This window comes from Phymastichus coffea, unplaced genomic scaffold (genome assembly GCF_024137745.1).
Source record: "Phymastichus coffea isolate CEN01 unplaced genomic scaffold, Cenicafe_Pcof_1.1 PCOF00038, whole genome shotgun sequence".
Classification (NCBI taxonomy): domain Eukaryota; kingdom Metazoa; phylum Arthropoda; class Insecta; order Hymenoptera; family Eulophidae; genus Phymastichus; species Phymastichus coffea.
Genome location: NW_026706849.1, coordinates 2,283,983 through 2,310,518, shown reverse-complemented (window position 1 = coordinate 2,310,518; position 26,536 = coordinate 2,283,983). Strand labels below are relative to the sequence as shown.

Sequence of the window (26,536 nt, the reverse complement as noted above, 5' to 3'; positions counted from 1 at the left end):
TTTACTCTCTAACTGTTTTTATGCTACTCTGCCTCTTGTATCACTTCAATGATTTTCTAATTGAATTTTATTGACTTGGCGTTTTTTTTAGATTTATCTTATTGTTATTGACGATCAATTCTCTCGGGTAGACAACTTTCTTTCACTTTGGCTAAGCCTTTGAATTCGTGCATTGAAAAACGATTAAATTAGAGTGAACGAGTTTCATTCTGTACCTGGGTCATTCTAGGCTATTTCGATTGACTTGTAACCCTTAGGTTACGGATTTTTTTTTAATTTGGCACAATTGTTGTACACATAAAACTGAGATTTTTCCCAAATTTTGGAGACGATACATTAATTATATCAAAAGTTATTAACAATTAAAGAAAAATGATAAAAAATTTTCAAACAGCTATATTTTAAAAACTAATAAAGATATCGAAGTCGGATTTTTTTCAAAATACTTATAATGCCTTAAAATTTCGAAATAATTACAACAATAAACAATAAAAATTTTTTTTCGAAAGTTATTAACTTTTTGTTTAAACAATTGCTAATATCTCAAAAAGTATATTTTTTTTTGAAAAATTCTTGCTCCTACGTATTCCTGAGGATTTTTGCTATAGAAATCAATCATAAAATTCGAGGGCCCGACGTATCGGAAAGCGTAGCCCTAATCAAAAGAAGACGCCTCGGCGTAAGGCTGCGGTAGCGCTCCAGCGGACTCACGGTCGAAAGCGACCGGACACCGAGGCATCTTCTTTTGATTAGGGCTACGCTTTCCGATATGTCGGGCCCTTGAATTTTATGATTGATTTCGATAGCAAAAAACCTCAGGAATACGTAGGAGCAAGAATTTTTCAAAAAAAAAAATATACTTTTTGAGATATTAGCAATTGTTTAAACAAAAAGTTAATAACTTTCGAAAAAAATTTTTTATTGTTTATTGTTGTAATTATTTCGAAAGTTCAAGGTATTATAAGTAATTTGGGAAAACTCCGATTCGGTATCTTTATTAGTTTTTTAGATTAAAGCTAAAGTACCTTTCGACCGTGAGTCTGCTGGAGCGCTACCGCAGCCTTACGCCGAGGCGTCTTCTTTTGATTAGGGCTACGCTTTCCGATATGTCGGGCCCTTGAATTTTATGATTGATTTCGATAGCAAAAATCCTCAGGAATACGTAGGAGCAAGAATTTTTCAAAAAAAAAAATATACTTTTTGAGATATTAGCAATTGTTTAAACAAAAAGTTAATAACTTTCGAAAAAAAATTTTTATTGTTTATTGTTGTAATTATTTCGAAATTTTAAGGCATTATAAGTATTTTGAAAAAAATCCGACTTCGATATCTTTATTAGTTTTTAAAATATAGCTGTTTGAAAATTTTTTATCATTTTTCTTTAATTGTTAATAACTTTTGATATAATTAATGTATCGTCTCCAAAATTTGGGAAAAATCTCAGATTTATGTGTACAACAATTGTGCCAAATTAAAAAAAAATCCGTAACCTAAGGGTTACAAGTCAATCGAAATAGCCTAGAATTACCCACCTATAGAACACTGTGAACGATGAAAAAAAATGTAAGTCTTTTCACTTAATAGCGAATTGATATGAGTACACTTTAAGACAATTTAAGTAGATTATACGTAAATTGATCCCAATAACCCGTCGTTGAAACGCATCGGGTCTACGCCAATGTTGATAAAAGTCCGCGTCAATTTCCCTCGACGAGTAAATCGAGGCAGAGTAACGAGGCTGGAAATAATGAAGTTTTCATTAAACCGTCTCTCGTGAGCGGTGACGTCGGTGCGTGTTCTTTCCTTCTCTCTATAGGGTCAGACGAAAACGCGTTAATCGCACCTCGTTTCGCTTTTTCGCTCTTCGCACACACGCGCGCGAAGAAAGGTCAAGCGAGGATCAAGGCTGCTGCAAGCCACAACACGATTAAAGCAATTATGCTTCCTTCTTCTGCGCTTGTAAAAAAAAAGACCGAGCACGCATGCTTATTTTTCTTTCAGTTTTTTTTCCTTTTTTTCTTTTTTTTTGTGCACAGTTCTAAGTCTTGTGCGCAGAGGGTATTTTTACGAGGCACGTGTAGTGTAATTTTACGGCGCGCAAAAAGGCGTAAGAAAAATTATCGTTGTTGGCGAGGGCTTCACTTATACACTCGAAGAGAGAGAGAGAGAGAGAGAGAGAGAGAGAGAGAGAGAGAGAGAGAGAGAGAGAGAGAGAGAGAGAGAGAGAGAGGTAGAGGTAGAGGTAGAGGTAGAGGTAGACGGATGGTAACGTTGAGAACAAAAGTTTTTTTACATGGAAAAAACATGATGAACGAATGTCAGAGATCAAGAATTTATTTTTATTTCTTTTAATTCGAAAAACGTGAAGAGTTGACACGAAGAGACTTCATTTAGCGTCCAGGAGAGAGACGAGCGAGACGAGGGTTAACGGCACTTGTTTTTCCGAAGCTCAACTCTCCGTGGTTCTCTTATATGCGTTTGCCTCGTGGCATGAAAAGAAAACTTCCGTCATCTAGCGCTTTACAAATTTTAGTTGCTGCTTGACTGACGCAACGGTATATAACTTGGTGTCTTAAGTTCGGGATGTGCGTTTTATGTCTTCTCTTTTCTTCAAAATCGCTGAAGCTTCTTCCGTGGAAACGATTCTTCGATGAAATGTCTTTTAATTGCTTCAATATCAACGTACAAGCCGAATTGTGATTATTTGTATTGAAAGTATTGTTTTCTCACCACCTTCTTTCGTATTCAACATTAAAAACTCAATGATCATCATGCTCCTCAGTCTCCAACCTCGAAACCCAATAAACCACGTAATTTAAATTAATACACATGCCACCGAGTCCCATCTGTATAAAGATAATTTACGACGAGCTTCGCATAACTTTCACCGTATAAGCAGCGGAAAAAAAAGGAACGGTGCTTCGTCGGGCGCAGTTTTCGCGCGCGTCAATCCCATGGGAAAATAAAGAGGCGCGAGCAGACGACAGCATTGATGAAAGAGCACGGCAATTACCGTCGGCTATATGATCGCGCCGCGAGAAAAGCGCGCAAGCGTCCGGCCGTCGGAGGATGTGCCTCGGCACCGTATTCGAGGGAGGAAGGAAGCTCTCCGTCGCGAGGCGGCTTTCCGTCTCGCCGATCGACTTTACGATCGCCAGGCCGCCAGACGAGAGAGCAAAAAAGCGCCGCGCTCGATCCTCTCGCTCGCGTCCGCGGCGACAGCTCGTTAGCGAACGGGCGCTCGCTATTTGGCGGCCAACGGCGATCGCTTGAAAATGCCCGGGCCCGAGTTGGATTACTCATCTTCGAGAAATCGGCGAGTGAAAGCGTCGCACTTTCTGCTACGAGCGCTTCCCGGCAAAACGTCGGTCGGCGAGCAATGAAACGACAAGACTCGCTGGAGCTTTGTAGAACGGCGGCCGACCGACTGGGTCTCGCGCGCGCCAAGAAAGTCACAATAGGTCCCGCTTGGCGCAGGACAGAAAGCCAACGATACTCCGCTATTATATCGATTGACACGTAGGTCGTGCTTGAGAGAGAGAGAGAGAGAGAGAAAATTGCGCTAATAGCCAAAGCGGCTACCGTCGACGTTCCCGCGGCGCCGATTTCGTTTCCCCTCGTGCAGCGGCTCGGCCGATCGGTAATCGCGGTCCGAGAAATTACGGTACACACGATCCGCTCGGTGCGTCGCCGTCTCCCTGAGAAAATCTGCAATGTCGACCCGTTGAAAATTATATCTGATCTCTCTCTCTCTCTCTCTCTCGACGCGACAAAAGAGGAAGGTGCTGTAATGCTTTGCTCCGCGAGGCGCGTCGGGTGTCGAAAACTTATTTGTTAGAGATGCCTGCAGAAAAGTCGCGATGCGGCTGAACAAATAAGAGCTGCGGAGCTACAATTTCAATGGGGTTTCGCGATGCCGATCTGAAAAATGGCAAAGCCATCTCTTTGCTTTCATTCAAACAGCTCTCGGCAAAAGTTTGAATGCTAACTGATGATGTATCCGCGCCTCTTGTGCGCATTAGCTACGCGAACGCGTTGCTCTGCGCGTCTACCACATCAGTTAACTGCGATAGGCTTGCAAACTGCGTACGCTGTGCGATTCGCTCTCGATTCTAGCGATCGCCGAAATTGGACCCCCCCCCCTCCCCTCTCTCACACACACATACACATGCGCTTTCGCTTGTGGCTCTGCGAAATTTCACCGAATGGAAAATCATCTCGCGCACGGTAATCGATAGACTCTAAGGGGGCAAGCTTCCGTGACACACCGTGGGAGAGACAGCACACATCGCACATCCGTAAGATGCATCTTATCAATCGCAGTGTGTACATGGGTGAAAGTGAGAGAGAGAGAGAGACTATATACATATACGTACTTGTCGATACAAATTTAGAAAGTTTTGATCGCGTTCTCGTTTTTCGGCTGCTGTGAGCGCGACACAACGCCTAATTAACGCGTGCCTTCCTTATAACACTTTCTCATTGTAATCTTTGCGCCCACGCGGTTATTGCGCGCCGCACTCGCCACTGTCTTTATCCCTGCGTCTCCCTCTGTCGCACATTAAAACTTTCACGCTAGAGAAGATTGCGGTGCGTCTAACATTGTTTGCTAATCGAGCCCAGGCTCGACTGCAATTAGAAGAGATGCTCTTCGGTACGCCTGATTAATCGATACCCAGAGACGTTAGAAAGTGCGACTTATGCCTGGCAATTGTCGGGAGATTAATTGTTTGCCAATTCTCTTTATTTTTCTTTTACTCAGTCAAGCATTCCGAAATTATGGAAAGCGCTGCCAAGAGAATCGTGTCGAAATACCAATGACTATCGCCTTCGTTATACAGGTATTTATACACAAAGATGAATAATTGACTACTAATAGAACGATAAATCTCGTAAAATTATTTATCTGTATCGCGCTAGAGAAAACTAGGCATGCAGATTTGATAAAATAGCGATTTTTCAAATTCACACGTTTCACTTATACAGATTCAAAAGGAATGTTGTTTTTAATCAATAGGCTGTTTATCAAATTTGCTTCGATCGCGAAAAGTTGAATATACAAGCAAAGTCCATTACGGAAAAATGTCGTTCCGAGTCGTACACGCCTACTGTGTCTCCTACGTTTTTTACATTCTCTTTGATAATGATGACTTTTGTGGAAGAACTATTCCGTTTCATTGCGTATAGGCAATGAAATTTATCAAAATAGCAATGGCGACCAAACTAATTAAATGTCTTATGTGTAACAGAGCGTGCGTTATATGTGAAAAAGATGGAATATTTTTGATGCTCATTATTTACTTTTCAGATCGTGTGATAGCAATAGTAGCGATGCAAAAAGTCAATTGTCGTTTGACTGCTTTCTTGCCAGTGAGCTTAGACCGTTGCTTAAAGCACGCGTGTAAGGAAAAAAATAAGCCCTATCGAAAAACAATGAAAATTCCAATGTACGAGCCTGAGTAATTTTCCCGTCGTCGTCGCCATGCGAACGGGGCCACAATACTTGTATATAGCATTAATTTCCGAAAACTATATATGTACGCTTCACTCCTAATTAAATGGCATGCAGTCGCGAGACAATGGAAAAATCAGCCAGATTCTCATGTGTATATAAGCAAACGATAGGTTGATTTTACATATATCCGCGCCGACGTGACGTTGGATGCGCTTTGACATAATTGAGAGTGAGTGACAGTCTGATCGATTAAGTGCGCGATGCATTTGGCGTTGGCAGTCGTATTCACTTCGATATCAGATAAAAAAACTGAACCAGACAGTAGAGAGGACAATCGATGAAACGCAAAATCTTATCATACTTAAAAATAAAAGTAAAGAAACTGAACTCGCTGTAAGGCAGAAAAAGTTTTCCCTCTCTCTCTTCGCGTTCCAAACGATAAGACTTTCTAGACAAGTTCAAGTCGAGCGCTCGAAATAAATAAATAGAGAGAGAGAGAGAGAGAGAGAGAGAGAGAGAGAGAGAGAGAGAGAGAGAGAGAGAAGAGAGGCTGTGTGTGTAAGATGTCGTTTGAGAATGCCTTTCCTCGTGCGCTTATCTGCCGGAGAGAGGTTAATTATTTCGCTATCTAGCTTCTCTGCGTCTCCCGACGACACGTAACGAGCCGACAGTTTACTTTCCACGGCGACGCGCGTCCCTTTTATTGTTTGTTACACACACTCGCAACTTTTCCTAATAGGCTAATTTTCCACAAGAGAGGTCAGCCTCGTTAACGAAGTTATCGCCTGTGGCTTTCTCTCTCTTCGTATTTGTGCTTGTTTAACGATATCCTCTCCTGTTTCCAAGCGAGAAGTTCATCTCGAGATAAGAGCAGCGCGCTTATGTATTTCTCTGGCGAAATAGCGACAAGCTGTCGTCATTCAGAGAAACTATAACAATCGCGCTGGCTCTACGATACGCACTTCGCGCAGCCGTTTATTAAAACGCCCTTTACACATTTTCACATTCAGCGGTCTTTGCGAAAAACCTCTCGAGGTTAAAAGTCAGGGAGGAAAAGTCGTTGGTGTAAACACAAGAAGCTTCGGCGAAAGTAAGCCACGGCGCCGTCATTTCCCACATACATGCCACACGCGCACACATATGCGAATCGATCACGAGTTTTGCCGCTGCCGCTGCACGCCGCGTATAAGCGCACGCTAAAGTTGTAATTCGCACGAAGCTCTGCATTAGCCGATTTACGAGGCTCGTTCATCGCCGATCGCCTCGGTTATTTTCCCTCTCCGCTCATTTTTTCCCTCTTTCACGGCTAGAACAGCCTTTGCGAGATTCTCCTGCGTTTCGATGTTCTGCAGTGCATGCATGCTTTTTTTGCTTCTGTGCAGTAAGATATTATGTCGATATGTACTGTTAGCGATTAACAGGCTTTTTTTTAAGGATGCTATTTTGACGAAATAATATGTGATAATATGCTAATTGATAGAATGGGAATTGCAAGACTATACGTAGGGAGTAAAGGACGTTTTATCTTCAAGTGACGAATCACAGAGTGTTGTTGTGATCAGTAGTTTGAAGTATCGAAAGCAACAGTGCGATAGAAAACTAGATATATAGAAAGAATCTTGGCTTCTAACGAGCAGCTTACAAACGTCAAACAAACATTTAAAGGTTCCCTCTTCTCCCTCCCGAAACGACCCGCTCACACACGCACATACATATGTATACACGCGTATCCTATACGCTGCCGGGGCTTTCTCCGCGCCGAGCGGCAACGACACAGTTCCGAGTTTGCGCTTGGCTTTTAAACCGGCGCACCTGCCAGCCAGCCAATACACCTGCGTGTGAGCGTTTATACGATCTCCCAAGGCATGGGTAGGATCGCTATCGCGTCCGCGTATATGCGAGCGTGTGATTCTCTTTTTTTCTTCTTTTCTTTCAAGCTGCAGAGAAACTCTTTTTCTCCTTCTACTAAGCGGATTCTTTTTTTTTTGTTTCGGCGATTTTCGACAACAAGTTCTTCTCGTCTACCGACGACTGATTTCAGGCGCAAAATCGATTCACGAAGATTCCTGCAGAAAGTCGACGCGATTGTAAAAAGTCGCTCGGTTTCGAGTGAATAACGACGGACGCTTGGACTTTCTTTGGACGCGAGCTGTGCACAAGTTGCGCGCGCGCTCTTGAGCGGTTTTCAGCGAATGAGCGAGAGAGAATCGTGGGAGCCGCGCTATATACAGCAAAAGGGTTTTGCTGTTTGTACCGTGCGCGCAACGCGAGAGGAGAACACGAGAACTGTGTGTACACGCGGAAGACGTTTCGATGTTTGCTTGCGTGGGAGTGCATCGGTACATCACTCTCCTTCTTTTTCTCTTTCCGTGTATGCGAGTTAGCTCCGTTTGCGCCGCACTTTTAATCCCAAACGTTCATTGGGTCCCCGTCGCGCTTTCGACACTTCGTTGGCATATCATTTCGCCGGCTCGCCGACTGGTCTAACGTCGGGTCCGCGCAACAATGCATCTCGTTGGAGGAACGAAACGAGCGAATAACCAGGCTTCCTCGCACGCAACGCGGGAAAAACGCGGCAACCTTTTGGACGCAATCGTTATAAAACGCAAAAGAGCGAGCATTAAGAAAGCGTGTCGCGGGAAACGGACAGAATAGGCGCGCGCGCAACGGTGCGGCTCGTCGTTGCCTTCGGCCGCCCGGCAGCTTTTTTTCCTTTTCGGGAAAATTGCGCGCTCCCAGGCGTTATATATACGTGCGCGTGTACGTGCGTGCGCGCCGAAAGTCTGAGCACGCGTGGATTATTCGGGCGCGCGACTTTCGTTCGGCGTGCGCGGGTGCGCGATCGGGGAAAGTATCCTCGGCTTCGCAATGAAGATTTACGAGCTGTATCTGTCTAACGAAAGAAACCTTTGGCTTTGTGTTTCAGGTAAGTAGCTGCTACTGCTGCTGCTACTGCTGCTGTTGCGAGAAACCAGGCGTGTGAGTTTATACACGATTTTTCAGCCGATCATCCGAAGGCGAAATCATATCGCGCGCGAGTAGTTATCCCGTAGCCCTGTCGCGATCTGTCACGAACGATTGCTCTGTCGAACAGATTCACGTGCGATAAGTCGTCGTCGTATATAACGAGCCGGTTGCGAAAAACGCTCGTCAATGGCATCTATATACGTGCGAGTCGCCTCCTTGTCTTACTTACCCGGTAATCCTCCGTTCCGTTATTTTTTCGCGAATGTTGCAGTATGCTTGTTACCGATCAATTGTCGTAGAGTCTTTTGTATGAACATAATTGGTCGAGCGACAGAGTAGCGTTTATATACATGGGCTGTACACGGATTGTTTTGTTTTTATATTTGAGCAGTTCATTCTTGTGCACGAGTCGGTTACGTTTTAATCGTGACCTTGGTGGAATGTAACTTGCTCAATTGAAAGTATAATGTTACGATGAAAAAACGAAAGAAACGTTTCTTGCTTTCACGCAGCTTATCTTTACATCTTACCTTATTTTCTATAGGGGGACCAGCTAGTGTTAAAAAGTGAAAATTAAAAATTTTCTATACTGTGATGTAAAAATCGTTCTAATGAATTTATCATCATAAATATTTTTTCATCTTGAAGTACTCGATAACTTTGTAAGTCCTGAAATCTCACTCTTAGACGAGTACTCTATTGTGTGACGAAGGGTTTTTCGAAATAGGCAATTTTTGGCATTTTTATGACAAATTTTTCAAATCTTTTTTAAAATTCTTTTCAGATGATTTTGAAAAAAATCTCATAGAATGATACAATTGGTTAACTTGTACCTTAACTTAACCGATCTAGAGGAAGAAAGAAGAAGTCCTTCAAAAATAATTTTCGTTCAATATAGAAAACTAATAATTTTGACTGTTTATACCAGGTGGTCCCCTTAAAAAGAAGCATATTTATTATTTTCGCCAAGCGTTTGCCAATCCTAAATGTCGTATAAAACAGCTTGATCAGCTCGTACCGATATCGCAGCCTGATTTCAGTCTACGCATGAACCCAATCGAACCTCGTGTATAGAGCGAGAATCGCAAGTGTTGCTCGTACGATTGGATGGAAGCACGCACGAAAACAGAGCCCATGAAAGCCGAGAGAAAAGTCGTCCCAAAAGCAATACAGCTGGCATTACGTAAAGAAGACGGCCGATTCCAGTAGCAGAGAGCGCCAGTACGCGTACGCGAGAATAAAAGCAGAGAGAGAGAGAACGAGAGCGAGCCAAGGTCTGGCCTGCAGTGCTCGGCGCTGAAAGGCACCAACGGGAGCGTTTTCTCTCGAGAGCCAGTCGCGTGCCCCGTCCATTGTCACCGGACATCCGCTCTCTCCCTCGGCGCAGCGGGAATAAGGGAGGGCGTAACTACTGCATGAAAGTTGAGAGCTACGTTGCGGGAAATGGTAATTCAATATGCCGAAACGACACTCGCCTGGATTACTTTTCTCTTTGCTGTCTTGGATCTTATAATACACATGGGCTCGGCTCCGCCTGGAAAGGCTGTCTCCCTTCGTCTCTTTTCTTTTTGGCTTGTCTGATTCACTCCCGGGCTATTATACACTGCATTGATAGATTACGTACCGCCGACGCGATTGATGAGATGGGCGTTCACCCACTTTTCGCTCTGGCCGCCACCGCAGGAATGTTATTTGAGAATCGGTAGTATACCGGTTAGTCTATTTAGTTTTCGATTGGTTTTTTTCTTCTGCGATTCGGTTTCATTGAAAAGTGACAGTGCCTCGGGGATTTTCCGTCTTGTTTTCTTTTTTTCATCTTTTCTGGACAGGCAACGAAAAGTACCTTCCGTATTGAAAATTAAAGTTTACTTATATATTCGCGAATCAATCAAACCAACAAGTCTTCCGTTCCACGAAATAACGCAAGTCATTTCCACTCGCAGCAGAACCTGCAAATTCAACCGGAAACCCTCGCCGAGTTAACATGCCTCGCGACATACAATAGCACTTTCCTCCTAATTTTATTACACAGAGGTATTAGACAGCAGAATCGACTGTGCTTACACAACATCGACGAGCGGTCAATCAAAAACTTGTATTTCAACGTGGATGAAACGAAAACCGGAAAAAAGTTTGATATACGATACCGTTAGCTGCTCGCTTGTTTGTGGCTAGATGCAAAAAGAAACAAAGTCATAGACTCTGTCGTGCAGTAGCGTCGTAAAACGGTGTCATTGCTGGCCGTTGCTGTGCTCTCGTAAATATCGCGAGATTCTTTTGGTATATCGGCTGTGCAGTACAGCTATTTGAAGTATGACGAGACGTGCAATTGCGTTTCGTAAGCTTCTGAATAGACGTCGCAAAGTGTTTCTATTCTCGTAAAATCATCCATTGCATAACGTAATTTGATATTCTGTTTCTTTCGCGCTCGAGGCGGAAAATCAAGTTCGTTCATTTTTTTGTTTTACATTGCCCCGTGGCCTTCGACGCCGTGGCGTGACTAATTGTTATCTAAGAACAAACGTCGTTTCCATTAGCGTCCGGCTTTAAAATCCCACTGTAAACATCCGATCCCAATCAATTTCTGAGCCTAGTGGAAGCCGATTTTTCCGCATCGCGATACGGACGGGTATTAGTCATCGCTAGCCAAATATATGCTCGAGTAAAAATAACTGCTCCTCGACTTTACTTCTTTCTTCGCGAATAATTATTTATTCCTTCCGAAGTTTTCTCCTCCATCCGCATTGTTCTCGCGAAAAGGGTATTATCGACTCTTCAAATGAAACTTATTAGGAAATAGCAATTACAGACTGGAAAATCAGGTATACACGATGCCCTGTCAATTGGCAATTGCGTTTTCTGGAAAGTCGACCATGACCACGGGCACGTCGACGTAAAAACAAGGCGCCCGTGCGATCGCGGAAGTGTTTGCTGTGATTCAGAGTCGGGAAAGAGCGACTGGCCATGCGTTCGTTACCGTAGTGGAGGCTCCAATTTGATTTCTAATCTGCAAAACTTTCTCGCATACCATTGTACTTTTTTCCCTGCATGCTTATGTTACAGAAGTGAGATGTTGAAATAGTTCGCTTGACCTTGTCAGTCGCGTGTGCTAAAAACCGCTCAATTGATTGTTTTATCGCCTTTTCTCCATCTGTGAAAATAACCTCAGAATTATCACGATAAACTTGCCCGAGCAGCAGCGTGTCCAAGTCTCAAATGAACGAAAAGACAAGGTAAAACAGTTGTCGAACGAATGGTGTAAGCATAGTTACGCATTCGAAAAACCTTGGACCAATGAAAAAATAACACAAGAGACTGGCGAATCCTAATCAACATTCCTTCGTCGTCACATGGGAAAAACCACAAGCCGGAAAAGGCGACGTTCTCTCTCTCTCTCTCCATCTCTCTCTTCCCAAAAATCAAACGAGCAGGCATAAGGAACTAATTCGATCTCTACTGGCTTTTGTTTACCTGCCACCTTTACCTCTCATTTTTCACGACGACGATAGATCCACTTTTCATTGGGCGATTTTATGACTTATTGCGGGGAGGAGAAAGTCAATCGGTCATTCGAGAGCCGAGAAAAAGGAATGCAATAGGTCGCCACAACGACCGCTCGATTCTGTTTTCCTCCATAGTATAAATCGAGATTAGAAATGAAATGACGATAGAAAGCTGCCACAACGCCGCCGCTGCAGAGTATCAAATCTCAAATACGAGGTGATTTGCTCTTTTTTTCCCGCAGATAAAAATGATTTGCATTTTCCTTACCTCCCTCGCGAACAGTGTTTTTATTCACATCCGCGGTCTGATGAACGTCTTCGATAAGAAGAGCTCGCGCGCGCGCGCGCTCATGGAAGAAATTTGCCTGTTTATCGATTCGAGATCGTCGCGCACGACGACGAAGACGACGACGAGGGCCGACAATCCAGAGAATATGATCACAAGCTATGCAGTCACGAAATGAGATCGACTGGACAAAAAGTAGCCAAGGAGGGTCGGAGCTATACCTGAAATTTTTGGGAAGGTTGCTGTTGTACGGTATGGTTGAAAGGATGCACTGGGTCACGAGGCATATGTATTCCACGGTTGATCCGTTCGCTTCACGCTACGATAAATTTTTCACGAACAACAGCTTATTGTCAATTAGACAAACATGCCTCTTATACAGTACGTAGTATTTTTTACCGAGGTTGGTAGAAGACACCGGCAAAAGAAAATTACTAGCTGTACGCGTATACAGCGAATGAAAAAAGGAGGAACGATGGTAGGCAGCAGCAGTAGCATCGAAGAAGAAGAGGAGGAGGAGGAGGAAGAGGAGGAGGAAGACGAGGACGACGAAGGCAATTGAATGAGAGAATGCAGGCTGTCGGTGAGGCCGATCGACAGTGACGAGAAGAGCTTGCTTAGCTACCTTGAGATTCCTTGGCCTTTGCTTCAGCTGCCCGCGAGATTCGAGCAATTTACTCTCTCTTTCTCTCTCTCTCTCTCTCTCTCTCTCTCTCTCTCTCTCTATCTCGACAAAAGCCTTGAACGCCTGTGACGTTCTTAATTTTAGAAATCTCCATCGCGGCTGACTTATGCCGCTATTGCGTGCAGCGCAAATTTGCACGGTCTATAAAGCGACCTTTTCTCTCAATGGTTTCTTGACAATACTTGCTAGTTTGTTGTGAAATGTGCTGCCGAGAACTGTACGTGTCCGTCAAGAATCAATGCAACCAGGCGCTTCTTCGTTCGCTCGTTGTTATTCTTAGATAGGCTCATTGTTTCATAAACGACGTGTGCAACTATACTGTTTTGTGGCAATTGGTTGCGTCAACGATGTTCCTCGAGGTTTGTTCGAGGATTCCGATTGGAGCGATCCAACTCGTTTCATTCCTTCTGTGGTCTACTAGTCGGAATAACCATCCGATGGCAGATGTTTTGATCGCTTCGGAAAATCGTACGAAAATTATTATCGCGATATTCTACAAATGGTCTATCGGACGAGGAAGGAGAGGAAGAAAAAAAGAAAATGGTCGAAAGCACGCCTTAAATCCGAAAAGCCATAAAGTATCCCGCTGGAGAATCGGCAAACCGCAAGTCATTATCAACGAAAGGTGCAACTTAACGACACCCTCGTCTATCGCAAGGCAATCGTAAAACAACAATAACAGCAGCAGCAGCAGTAGCCTCTTTCAGCAAAATCAACAACGGCAGCAGCAGGAAACGGAGACTGGCCAGAAGAAATCACAGATCCATCACCTTCGGAGAGAGAGAGAGAGAGAGAGAGAGAAAAAAAGAAGCCGCGCGGAGTTGGTCGTCGCAGAACCTGATCTACGCGCGAGCAGTAAGCAAAAGGGTTATATATCCAGAGCGAGGAAGTTCGTTGACCCGCGCCGACGACGACTCGCTCCTTTGAGGTGCAAAAACATACACGCGATACCGTTGCCGACGCCGAGAGCGCGCAGGCGAGCAAGCCTCGCACCTGCTGCCGCCGTGTGCCGTGTGGCGCATCTCTGCCCCTTCCACAGACGCAGCTTCGCTTCGTCATAACTCATTAGACGGTCATTTACATTTCTGTCTCTGCCTCGCGACGCATTGTTTTTCCTTCCAGTCCGATCGTTTTTCTCGCCTATCCCCCCCCCCCCCCCCCCCCCAGCAAGTATTTACACCTTGGACTCTGACACACTGACACTGTTGCCGCTACACCTTTCGAACCTTTGCTTTTTTACCCCCTTTCCGTTCGCCACCTAAGCACATTTACGCAATTTCGAATTTCAAATATATCTAAGCGACGTTTGATTTCAACGAGAGACGCGCCTGCAAATGCTTGAAACCAATCCCCGACCTACTCTCCTCGTAGAGTCACAACTTAAATATTTGTTGCGGGACGCGCGTAGCCACGGAGGACGCCTCTCGATTTCTCGCCTGAAAACTTCTTCCTCGAGCAGTTTCGAACAAGAGGGGAGACTCAACCTTCGTTCGTGATTTTTTCGAATCATTGTCCGCTGCACGCTCGCCCACGCGTGCAATTGCCATCGCGCGATTCTTTAGCTATTGCACCGAGCTCCGACAAATCTTCACTGCGGTCGAAAATTATGCAGCTTTCGGTGCGACTCGGCCAGGAAAACATTGGAAAGGCCAAGCGGGGACGGCTGTCGAGAGACACGACGAGCGGCGGCCAAGAATCGGCGGAGCAGTTTGTCGTCGCGGCGTAATCAACGAGACGTGAAAAGCCGAGCAAAAGCTCAAACAATAAACCGTCGTCGGGCGTCGTCGGAGAAAGTCCGCCGACCAGCCGAGCTACTCCTCTGTCGGCCTTCGGCTCTCGCGGCGCTGCCGTTGCCGCTGAGAAAGAGAGAGAGAGAGAGAAAAAGAGAGAGAGGCCGTTAAAATAATAATACCTGCGCGCGTGTGCTTCGCCGCCCCCGCGCCTGCCGCCGCGCACTGTACCGCTATACGCATTGCGATTATGCAACTTCCGCCCACGCTGCACGCTTATTGTCGTTGCTCCCAACCGCCCTCTCCCTCCTGTGCGCAGCTTTTGTTTTTATTAAATTCGGCTTATGCGCCATTGTTTACGAGATCGTGCGCACATAGATATAAGAGAGGAGTCGTGCGCCGGGATGTTGGCCACTGATAATGCGCAGAGATCGCACGAGGCAAATTAAACGAGTTTATTATAATCTGTATTTCGTTTCGGTCGGCACCGCTCGCACATAACAGATGGTCGCCCAACACAAGTAGGTGTAATTGGCGTGTAATTTTCAACTACCGGCTATCCTCTGCGATGCATTTAATTACACAGCTACAGCTGAACTTTCACATTAATGTGCGATTTTCGCGGAAGCGTGTGCCGTGCGTGCACCCGATAATTTTTATAACGTAATTGCAGTGCCTTGTTCGCCACTCCATACGGGCATCTAACGAAATGTATTTCGTGGAAGTTCGCTTTACACGAGCAAGCTAGATCTTAACGTAGTGACACTTGAATCGAGAATGACTTCATTCCATCTCTGTCGAGTACGTGTATGCGTTTGAGCGACGACCAACTTTTATATTTGTCTAAAAGAGAAAAAAAAACACGAAGCCTCGGGGAGTTACATAAAGATTTCTTAAGCCACAGAACGATCTAGTCGATCATTAAAAAGAAGAAAAAGGAATTCGGCCATGTAATAAATGCTCTCCCTCTCTTGAATTGCATAAAAATAATCGTCTCCGCAGCCTCCGAACTTACCCAAAAGCCTCGAGTGCTGTCATAAAGAAAGCGTCCACTCGGAAAAATCGTTACGAAATGACGCTGCCCACGCGATTTTCTAATTGCAAGGCTTTTATGTACACGTGTGCTTGGAAGAAGTATACGTTTCGCCGTATATCATCCGCGTATAGTTCCGGATTCTGCTCAGCTCGCGCGCGGTAGGTACGCGCGCGCGAGGAGGAAGTTTCTGTGACACGTGATTGTTAACGAATTAGCGCTCGGGTGATTTGTGTGTATAACCAAGCAGAGGGGAGGGGGGAACTTCAGCCACATTCCGCAGCTTTTTTCCTTCGAACAGCGTGTAATTGCGCGAGGAGAATTCGACGCGGAGGCAACTATTCAAAGGTAAATAATAAAGGCGCGATTATTAAAAGTAAAGCTGTTGGTCGAGATTGCGAAATGCTGGAAATGAAAAAGCAGCGGCCACCTGTGCGAACTAACAATGATGAAAGAGGCGCAACGAGCACAAGGTTACCTTTTCTTCAAACGGTAACAAAGAAAATAGAATCGAAACGAAAAGGAACTGTACGTGAATGCTTAGAAAATTACGCGAATAAAATGTCTGAATTATAGCAAGGAGGCCGCATGGTAATTTTTTGCCAAGTTATCGCCGAACTGGAAAATGATTTATCCATCTGCGAGATGCGACCAACGTGTGCTTTGTATGCACACGCGCAGAGCAAGATTATAAAACACAAGTGTATAAATTCACCACAAGTTACAGTACACTGCGCTTTTACTTTCAGCAAAATCCAACATTACGATGATTTACGCAAATTATTTTGTATTCAAAAATTCGCTTCCCCTTGGCCAATCGCTTCACCAAGTGCATCAATAAAGTTATTATTTACAGGCTAACGTTGCTCCTTGAGAAATTGAACGTTAAACATCTTTAGCCGAGGGTTATGCATTCTTTTCACACTCTAATTAGCACAAGTTATTCGAACTAAAGTCATCGTGCAAAAGCGAAGCGTCGGTCTCACAACTAAGGCGTGTACAAGATTAGCGTGATGAAAGCGCGCGATAAAGCATCGGTCAAGCAGAAAAATCAGGCGTGTATCTGGTTATTAAACTCGCATCACGCACAAGTACACGGTGTTCGGGCACTTGGAAACCAGTCAGTCATGATACGTGTGTACGAAGAATGGCACCCGAGCATCCTCCTCGCGCTGGTAATAAGCACAATGCTAGCCGGTGACTCGGACCGTTATATTCCATGTGTCGTAATTTGACGAATATTTCTTTGCTTTTTTTCTTTCAAGACGGTCCCGTTACACGTGCCACGCGACTCGTCCGCGCCGTTTCTTTTGCTCTGGTGCCCACTAAACGGCAAGCTTTCCGCAGGTGCAATGCTGCGCTGCGGAGTCTTATGCAACGCACGCGCGAGAGAGGCCAAAAGGGGGAATTGTTAATTCGACGTGGTCTAAGAATCTCGTGTGCGCGCGCGACTACCGTAGCGGTAAAATGCTTGTGTGCAGCAACGGCGAAGGTTAACCATGCGCCGTGCATGTTAAGGCTATTTAATAATCAATTTTCGTTTCAGCGCGGTTGCGCGCAAAATTGTAATGTCTGCCATGCACCGCCGAGCCGCGCGTGGCCAACCGAAGGAAAAAGGAGAAAAAATTAAAAGAGTTGCATCAAATTGGGTAATAGCTTCCACATCTTCGGGCAGCTCGCGAATTTTCAACTGCGCGTGCAGTTATGCTCGAGTCGCAGGATACGTTATGAGCAATCATTTTGAAAAGTAGGCACGGTTATTAAGGCACGAGGCAGCGCGCGTTCGCCGAGGCTTTCCAAGTCGAAGTAAAGTAGGCTCGCTGAACCGACGTACCGGGAAAATCCTCGCGATCGAGCGAGCATCGAGGCTGCCCAATCGAGCGAGGTACCGTGATTTGTCTCTCTCCCGAGCGAAATGCCGGCAATTAAAATTGGATCCGAGGCGTGTCTCTGGCGGAGCCATTAAAAGGGAGATTGAAGCGTACCGGCAAGACTTTATATACACGCCAGCGACACCGTTACGCAATATATTCCGTTGCGCGCGCCCGAGGAGAGAAGCCGATTGTTGTTTCTCTCTTTTACGCGCCGCGCGTGGCCGTGCACACCGGTTTTTGCGATCGAACGTATACGTATGTGCACGCTGCGTCGTCCCGCTCTCGTGCGCGCGCGAGAAAAAGGGACGGCGCTTTCGAGGTGAAGGTCGCGGCTGCTTTTCTTTTCGTCGGCGTCTTATTGCGGCGAATTCCCATTTCTCGCCGACGTCCGATCGACCCCGACGCTAACCGTCGGATTCTTCCGCGTTTCCTTTGAAAATCTCTCGGCTTTCACGATACCAATGTGTTTTCAATTTCCCATGGGTGGCAATTTCAATCATAAGTCCCTGGGAGAGGCAAAACGCGATCTATCACATCGTCGGTAACACGTTAATTTTGCATCTCTCTCTCTCTCTCGCGAAAGTGCTGGCAATTAAATTTCCAATTCGATGTTGCGCGCCTCGCAGGGTTCAGTGCACCGCGCTACACGCGCGAAACGATTTGCCCACGAGATATCGTAGCTACCACGATACGCGAGACGCGACGAAAGAAGAAGGAGAACAATGCCGCCGCTTTAGCACGGGCACACAATAATGAGACGGCGGGAGGGGGGGGGGGGAGTATGTGGGGCAGGATGGGTGTACGTGCGATGCTGCTCGAGCATATAGAGAGTTAGTCGAGTTGAACCGAAACCACAGTGGAAGCTCCCGACCTACTTGTCTTTTTAACCGTCGCACCCTGGTATTATGGCTACTTCGGACGCACCCCTTCTTTGGTTTTACCTTTCGTGCGAATGGTTTCCACTGAAAAACTTTAAGCTGTCAAATGGATCCATCATCTATATTTACGAATAATTTTTTCGAGTATATTCAAGTTGACTACCAACCCAAAAAAAGATTTATTTTTCGTTTGCTTTACATGCTTTGCACAATAAAAGGTTCATCGTAACTCGATATTTTCATAAAGTTTTACCAAGTACATTCATGAATCAATGACACGGAAGCGGAACACGGTACTATTGATATCTGATTTCAATGGCAATTGCAAATTAAGCTGTCGATGGAACTACGCAGTGGCTTCAAGACAAATACGGAAGTTCATACGGCATCATAACAAACACGCGTGCGTACGTGTGCTTCGGGTTTTAATCGCTAAAGTGCATTAAGTTCTCGCGTACGCCTTGGAAACGCGAAATGGGAAGGAAAACACGCTAATCGGTGCATTACCTATTGAACTCCGTAGGAGAAGTTATTTCGGCGTGGAACAACAAAGCGCACACCGCTCGCTCGCCTTATCGAGGCGCTCGTTCGCGTGCTAAATATTCGGCTGTGCGCGAGCTAGCGGTACGCGCGTCGCGGGCATTCATCAGCGTATATTTTGCCCTCGTTCGTCCAAAAATCCAGCTTCTCGCGAGAGATCGAGAGTCGAGCGCGCATCGCAAATCCGACCCCCACCGCGAAAGCTCGCGCGTTCTCTCCTAGGAGGGCATTCCCGCGATAAAGCCCCCGAGAGAAAATCCGCACGGCAGCGTCGGTGCGCGCAGACTTATGATCGCTCGTTCGCGCGGTTATAACGGGTCGCGATCGGGAGCGCGTCACTTTTTTTTTCCCTTCTTTCTTGCTTTCTTTCTTCCTCGGCTACGAATGCGTACACGCGAGCCCGCTGCTCTGCTCCTTTTCATTGCACCTTCCTCGCGCGCCGATGCGGTCATTTTGGCTTCGCGTAGTTAGACGCCGAAGTGGGCAATCCTTTGTCTTTGATTTCAAATTAAATTACAAGCATTGACAAACGTGCTGCGGATTCCACGCTCGTTTGGTTTGCAGATTCCATTCGGCGTGCCTTGTACAGAAGCTGCAATAATTCTAGCTGTGCGAGCGAGAGTATAAATGTAAATATCCGAGCGTTCGATTGGTAACGCATTCACGACGACACGCTACGTTTTCCGTAAAAAGGCAGCTATCGCTGTCGCGTCAAACACGCCGATTCGTTTTATGGGTTCGTAATGCTATTGGATCACATACGGCGAGTGACGAGAGTTTTCGCGTGTGCAGCAGCGCCTTTGAATGACTTGTGCTTTTACGTAAGTCACCTCTTTTTTTCTGTTTTCTAATTATAGTTCTATTTTCTAGTGCGTCACTCTTCTGTATATATGTACGTAAACGCGTATCTGCAGATGAGATTTGTTCAGCTGCAGAGTTGTACGTTGACTATTGCGCCATCTCTGCATTAAATATGTATATATTTTTTTTCTTTCTTGAATTCCAGCTGAATAGCTTTCATAATTTGGCGTTTGATAAAATGTATGCTATGCATAATTGAGTGTGCTTAATGAGTCTTGTTCAAATGAATTGCAATTGGTGATGCAGCTGCGTTATTTATTCATAATTCAAAACTGGAAAATAAGAAACATGAAAATGTTTTAACTTGCATTCCGACGTTCATAAATATACTCTTATACTGGAGCGCGCTACACTAACACTCGGCAAAATTATTTTATTGCCAATTAATTAATAATGAAGATTAGCTCGGGAAAATCCAAAACGAAAAAACTCGTTTGATTGCCGAAAAAACTTCTTTTCCTAAATATTGTAATGAATGGCTTGGAATATAGCACCGAATATTATATTAGGTGCGACACAAACCAGACTAGACAAATCGCATGGACGCATGAGCTGCTGAAAGCTGAATTAAGGCTAGTACTGATATCGAAAAAAATATGAATTAAGCGATCGATGCGCACGTGAAAATATACAGAATGAACAGTTGAAGTTAAGCATATGCTAAAACACGCGATATGCTTTTTGAAAAAGCATCAAGTGTGCTTTCATTTCGGAACAACTCACCTCTGCAAAAGTACGCTGTCGCGAACGACACCGAACCTCAAGAATATCTATCGATCATTAATTGCGTAATCCGGCTAAAAAGTGCTGCAATGACGTAACAAACACGCATCGCGCGCGCGTACACGCGTACGAGTGGCTCGTCTCATATCTCTCGTGCTATGGTCCGAAAAAGGTCGGCTTACTGCTGCCGCTCCGCCGAGAAAAATATACTCCGCTCTTTCTCTCTCTCTCTCGCCGCTGGCACGCCATACCAAATTAGCCTCTCTCTTGCATATGCGCAAGGGAAAAGACGAGCAATTCGCAGGCAGTTCGCGCGTATAAGCCGAGAGAGCAGAGAGGATTTGCGACATGCGCGACTGGGCGAAAATTAGCATCGAGCGCCCATTAATTAAAAGCCATATCGCTCATTATCGCCGGCAGCGGCATTCGACGTCGCGCACACTCGCTTGTTCTTTCCCTTGGTGTTCCTGCGCTGACCGCACGCGAGATGCGATTCGCCTATTCGAGTGCCCAGCGTGAAAATTCGTAGAAATTTGAACGGGCCTGTGGTCTAGGTGGCGATCAGCTTTTCTTTGATTCTGACTGGAGCTTGGCAGCTGTGAGTAGCTTTCGTAGATCACTATTCAACTTTCTCGAGCATTCTACATGGAATTTATTCGATACAAAACAGCAACGCCACTTTTACTAATGAAAGCGAGCTTTCTTTTTAAATAGAAATGACGTTTCGAAATTCCAAACCAGAAAATATAATCCGACGTAATTTATAACTTCATTTCAACTGAGGAAAATGCCATTGATTTACTGTCTTTTCTCGTTCATACCTATATTCACCAAAGAAGAAACGGATAAAAATGGTGAATCCACTTGGTCGCAACTTCGATAAATCCATTTGAAGGCGCGCAAAGTCACATGTTAATCTTCTAAAAAGCGACGTACACATAATCCATATTACATGTATTTCCCAAGTGAGCTGACACGTGAAAGCGCAAATGACGGAAGCGTGTCGCCGTCGTCGGGCGCCGGATGCTTACTGCGATACGTAGCGCGCGGATCGATCGGTTTTGAATTATTGCCTTATTCGTAAGCGCGGAAAGTGTAGGGCCGCGTGGGCAGTGTAATTTATATCGGAGGCGTCGATTGAAAAATAGGCGCGGGAAAGCGCGAGGGCCAATGCGCACGTATCATCCGCGCGTCAATTTCGAGATATTTTTGCGCAAGCGTCGTTTGCGCAATAGTGCGTTTTTTCCCTGCGGCACGCGGGATCTGGAGGAATTGCGGCGAGTGGGCGCAGCAGCTGGGAGACTGACTTTCGCTTGCCCGCGATTTGTTATGTATGGAGCCGCGCGCGAGCGATCGGTGACGAGCGAGCGGCGAACGACCTTTGGCTCTCTCCTCTTTCTGTCGAGCTTGTCGCTCTGTGAGATCGACCTCAGCGCCGTGACGTCGTTCTCATTATTTTCTTTCGCAATGCGCTTCTAATGGGTTATTGACTGGGAAGGCTGGCGATTATCGCGCGCGATTCGTATCGCCGGTCATTTCAAATGCACAGTGCCAAGATCTCAATTCCATTATCGAACTTGCATTTGTCTTTTCAAATGCATTGGCTGGTTTTACGATTCCATCAAATCCGATTCAAACTTGCTGATTTTTTCATTCAAAATCCAACAATGGTCAATTCGATGAACAACGAAGCAAGTGCTTTCAACATTCCGTATACTGCTGTACCGAAAATTGTAATTCTCACGTTTTACCATTCCACCGAAAGCAAATGCTGAAAAAACAATGAAGCTATTACTGCCTACTTGCAATAAAAAATTCCGTAATCCATGCTCGATGTCGTAATTGAAATAAGTATCTCGAGTAGAAGTAAAACGGACTATCATGGTCGACAATTTATCAGAAAATTCAAAGCCGAGCTTCGCGATTTATCACAACGTTTATTGATTCATTAATCACGAATTCCTCCACCCGTAAATTATAAACTCAGCATCGATCTCGCAGATCTCAGTTCGGGCACGCGTGAAATCATATCTGTACTAAGCATCGGCGAAAAGCATAGTGCAATCTACTGGCTATCTAGGAAAAAAATTATTTAGTATAACGAACCCCGTCGCCAGCAAAACGTTATACGATGCTTCTTGCGCGCAACACTAAAAAATAAATAATGTTCCGAGTCCCGATTCTCACGAGAGCTATAATACGTGTGTGGGTATATATGAAAAATCTCGTTGGCGGGAGAGGAGCCACTCCTTTTGATACACGTTACGTAGCCGCATTGAGAGCGAGGGCGTGCGCGCAAAACAGACGCTCTGTGCCATTGTGAGTCGGCCTTTTTTCTATTCCGCGCTCTTTCAGTGCAAATTTTCCTCGGCGCCGACGAGGTTGAGAGACAATTATTTATAACAGATAACGAGCTGGCGCGATTGTGCTCAGCGAGACGTTGAAAAATTGGCCGGGCGTATCGGAAAAATCAAACAACTGATTAGACTCCTGGGAAGTGTAATGTGAGATAAGAAAGACCGATTGTTAAGAGATTTTTCGTCGCTGAACAACATTTATTCATTCGTTTCTACTCGGCTATCTGCTTCGATTAGCGCAATTACAGATCTCTTTAATTAATTAAAAGCCGTGGAGAAGGTAAAATGTTGTTTATTTATGAATTACTAATGACACTCGGATGCTTTAAACAGGTTTGCTTTAGAATCTTACATTTGATGGATAATTGACGGGTAAACCACGAACTAGCCAGACGAGCAAACCAATTCATAAGCTTGACGATGAGAAAAGAAAATAGAGCCGATCAATCTTCACTTGTATAAAAGTAAGGCTTACGCGGCAAAGTGCAATAAAGTGCAATAAACTGCCGATGCAAGCCAAATACATGTCATACTTAAAGCGCCGCGGCGAAAAATGTTTAGCAGCCGTCAAGTGAATTCCGCGCGGCGGCCAATACGCTTCCTCTTATTCGTGGCTGGCGAGCCCATTCAAAGCGGGTTTCTCCTTAGCGTAAAAATATATAGCGCACGCGGCTGCGAGAGCGCGGCTTTTTGTCGTCGTAAAAGAGGAAGCGCGAGCGTTGAATGGCGAACGGAAAAGACCGAATGGCTTCTTCCTGGCGTCGAGCGAGGACGACGAGGACGACGACGACGACGACGACGACGACGCCGTAGGAATATGCGCCATTGTGAAAGACGCACTTGCGTATACATTGTGCCGAGCGAGAGAGTCGGCTCTTTGTGTGTCGGACGTGCGTTTTATGGAAACGCGCTGCGGATCTTTTCTTTTCTTTTTTTTTTCTCAATGCATATTTGTTTCTGCTTGATTATTGCCGCACGATTGGAAAGTGCCTTGTCGTCGTCGGAGAATAATGTCGGGAATAAGGTGGAGTTTTATGGCTGTTTGTTGCCTATTGCGATGAGGGATATTTGCTTTATAATGCCGTGAGATTTTCGACTGTTCATTTTTTCATCTATTGCCGTCGGAGTCAGTTTCACTTTCTCGCTCATTTGCAATCGAGTCGGAAGCAATTATTTTTCAATCCGAGTTGAAGGCGACGCCGTTAAATGACGGAAAACTGAACGCGTAAGATCAGTTTTTGAGCAACCGCGCGGGAGAATCAATGCAATAGTCGCGATGGTAGGGGATTTGGGTGCGCCAATACCGCAGCGGCCAAAACAAACAAATCCAACCGATATATAAACAAACGCAGGTGAGCGAAAGGAGAAATAATAAGGAGTAATAAACGCCGTTTGACAGTGCGCACGTGAGCGTCGCGCAGGCTGCACACGTGCGGTGTACCGTAAAGGCCAACCGTGCACTTTCTTCGACCCCCGCGAAGCCGTTCTCCGCTGCAGCTCGCAAGGTCACGTGCACGACGCGCTCGCGAGATTCGAAATCACGATCAATCGGTTATTAGGGAGCATAACAGCGCGAGCATCGAAGGAGGACGACGCGATGCTGCCACGCCTCCTAGACCTCGTAACCCTCTTGCGCTCCTGCGGCGTCAAGTGGTACGCGCGTACGCACGACGTACAGGAAAAAAGAAATTCGTCGCGGCTCTCTCGCGCGAAGACGTTTTCTTTCGCGCCTGTAAAGCAATGACGTTTACTTCCTCTGGGTAATTGTTACACGCGCGAGAAAGTTGTTCGCGCGAGTGTCTTTATTTATTTCTCTCTTTCGGCGTACGTTTCGAGCAGAGTCAATTACAATTTTCATGGAAGGAAACTTCAAATCTGACGTGAAGTTAATGGCCACGCATATGGGTTGCGTGCGGCATAATTGTCGTATTAACGTCGCAATGGCCGTTCACCTAGCGATTAAAACAGTGAATTTGTTTTTTCTTAAAACCGTTAATTTTTTTTTTTCACATTGTCGATCGATTAATACGGCCTTCGGCATTATATTTTTGAGATGAATTGAAAAGCAACGGCTGCACACCGTCGCACACGCTGGTACTGCGAGCACCTTGCAACTAAACCAAACGCGTGCAAACGCCACGCGATCGCAAGAGAGAGAGAGAGAGAATATATGCGGAGGGCCCACCTTAAGATCAACTCTTACGATTATAAGATCCTCGAGAAAAGTGGCTCTTTTTTCAACCTCGTTCCGATTCTGACAGACGTTCAAGGAGAAAGGGAAATTCAATGGATTTCTTTTGCATTTTCAATGTATATTCGCCGAGGTTTCGGTTCTCACTTGTCATAAATTTCTAATGATGCTTCCAGTGAACGGACGCCAGCTATTCATTTATTTACATTTTTTATGGCATTTTCATGACTACAAAATATTTTCACGGAGATCGATGAACTAATATATGAAAATTTTTCGGCTCGTTCATCTTTTAATGAATTGTATCACTCCTGTGAAGCAAGAAACAGTGGTACAAGTATCAACAGCGACGGATATAATTTTGTCTATTTTCAAATGAAAAAATTACAAACATCGATATTTGACATTTTTTCAAACATTATATTGAATTAAGACTTTTTTCCATGGAACTCTTTATATAGGTAATACACCATCGCTTTCATTTCTTGATTTGATACTTTGTGATTTTTCGTTCTTTAAATGTACTAGTGATATATAGTGCGCTTTCCGCATTCATCTTTATCGTCTTTTTTGTACATTCATTTTAATGAATGAATACAAATCAGAACTTTTATTAACGAAATTCGAAATTGAAAAATTCAATATGCATTAAATATCTTCTTCATTTAATATGAGATATAGCTGATGTTATTACTTATTGATATATACTCATGATTTACATTTTAGTTAAAATGATTTTTATGATTGATTTTTATGTTATCAATGAAGTTTTGAGTTTATATTATCCTAAGTTCTATGTTGAAAAATCATCGTTCAAAGTTTGGAAAACACGATGAAAAATGTAATATAAGTTCTGAAAACATAGTTTTCCATAATCATATTCTTAACGACGTAGATAACATACTTCGGTTGACATTTACAATTGTAATTAGTGCATTCTCAAAAACATTTTCTTATATTTTACATAACTAAATAAAATCAGAATCACTAAACAATATTTGATCGTAAAATAATCTATCGATGTTTATCTTTATTTATATCTTTTATTGCCTCCATTCTTTATTTGAAGCTATACTTCTGTACAGTGTAAAGTTCAATTAATTTTGTTATCGAAGTATCAGTCAGTTTTCATTTTGAGGTTAGCACATGATTAAATCAATCAATTTATATAAAAATTCATATCAACTGTACTAATATACTTTTCGAAAGTTTAATCATCAACGAATATCTGCAGTAATCTTTTATGAGGGAACATAACACATATATACTTTCACATAACAACTGATCGCGTGACTATCTTTTAGCCAATCAGATCAGGAATAGACTGTGTTCACAACAGATTCTCTCTTTTTTTATAAGGATAATAATTCATTGGTTGCTGTCCTTATATATAGTGGAACCGTTTTGGCCAATACATGTCTTGTCGCATGCTAACATAAACTTGGTTAATAAT

The 26,536-nt window shown here is 44.5% G+C and overlaps 1 protein-coding gene across 8 annotated transcripts in view; it reads left to right on the top strand.

Moving 5' to 3' along the window:
* Positions 1-26,536, top strand: part of LOC131663727 (trichohyalin) — a 129,559-nt gene that overhangs the window by 7,188 nt on the left and 95,835 nt on the right. For 2 of the 8 annotated variants that reach the window (XM_058934306.1, XM_058934304.1), the window contains exon 2: positions 8,382-8,434. The exons of the other annotated variants lie outside the window; for them this stretch is intronic. The gene's annotated coding sequence lies outside the window, so the exon portion shown is untranslated. The remainder of the gene's footprint in view (positions 1-8,381; positions 8,435-26,536) is intronic. 8 annotated transcript variants of the gene reach the window in all.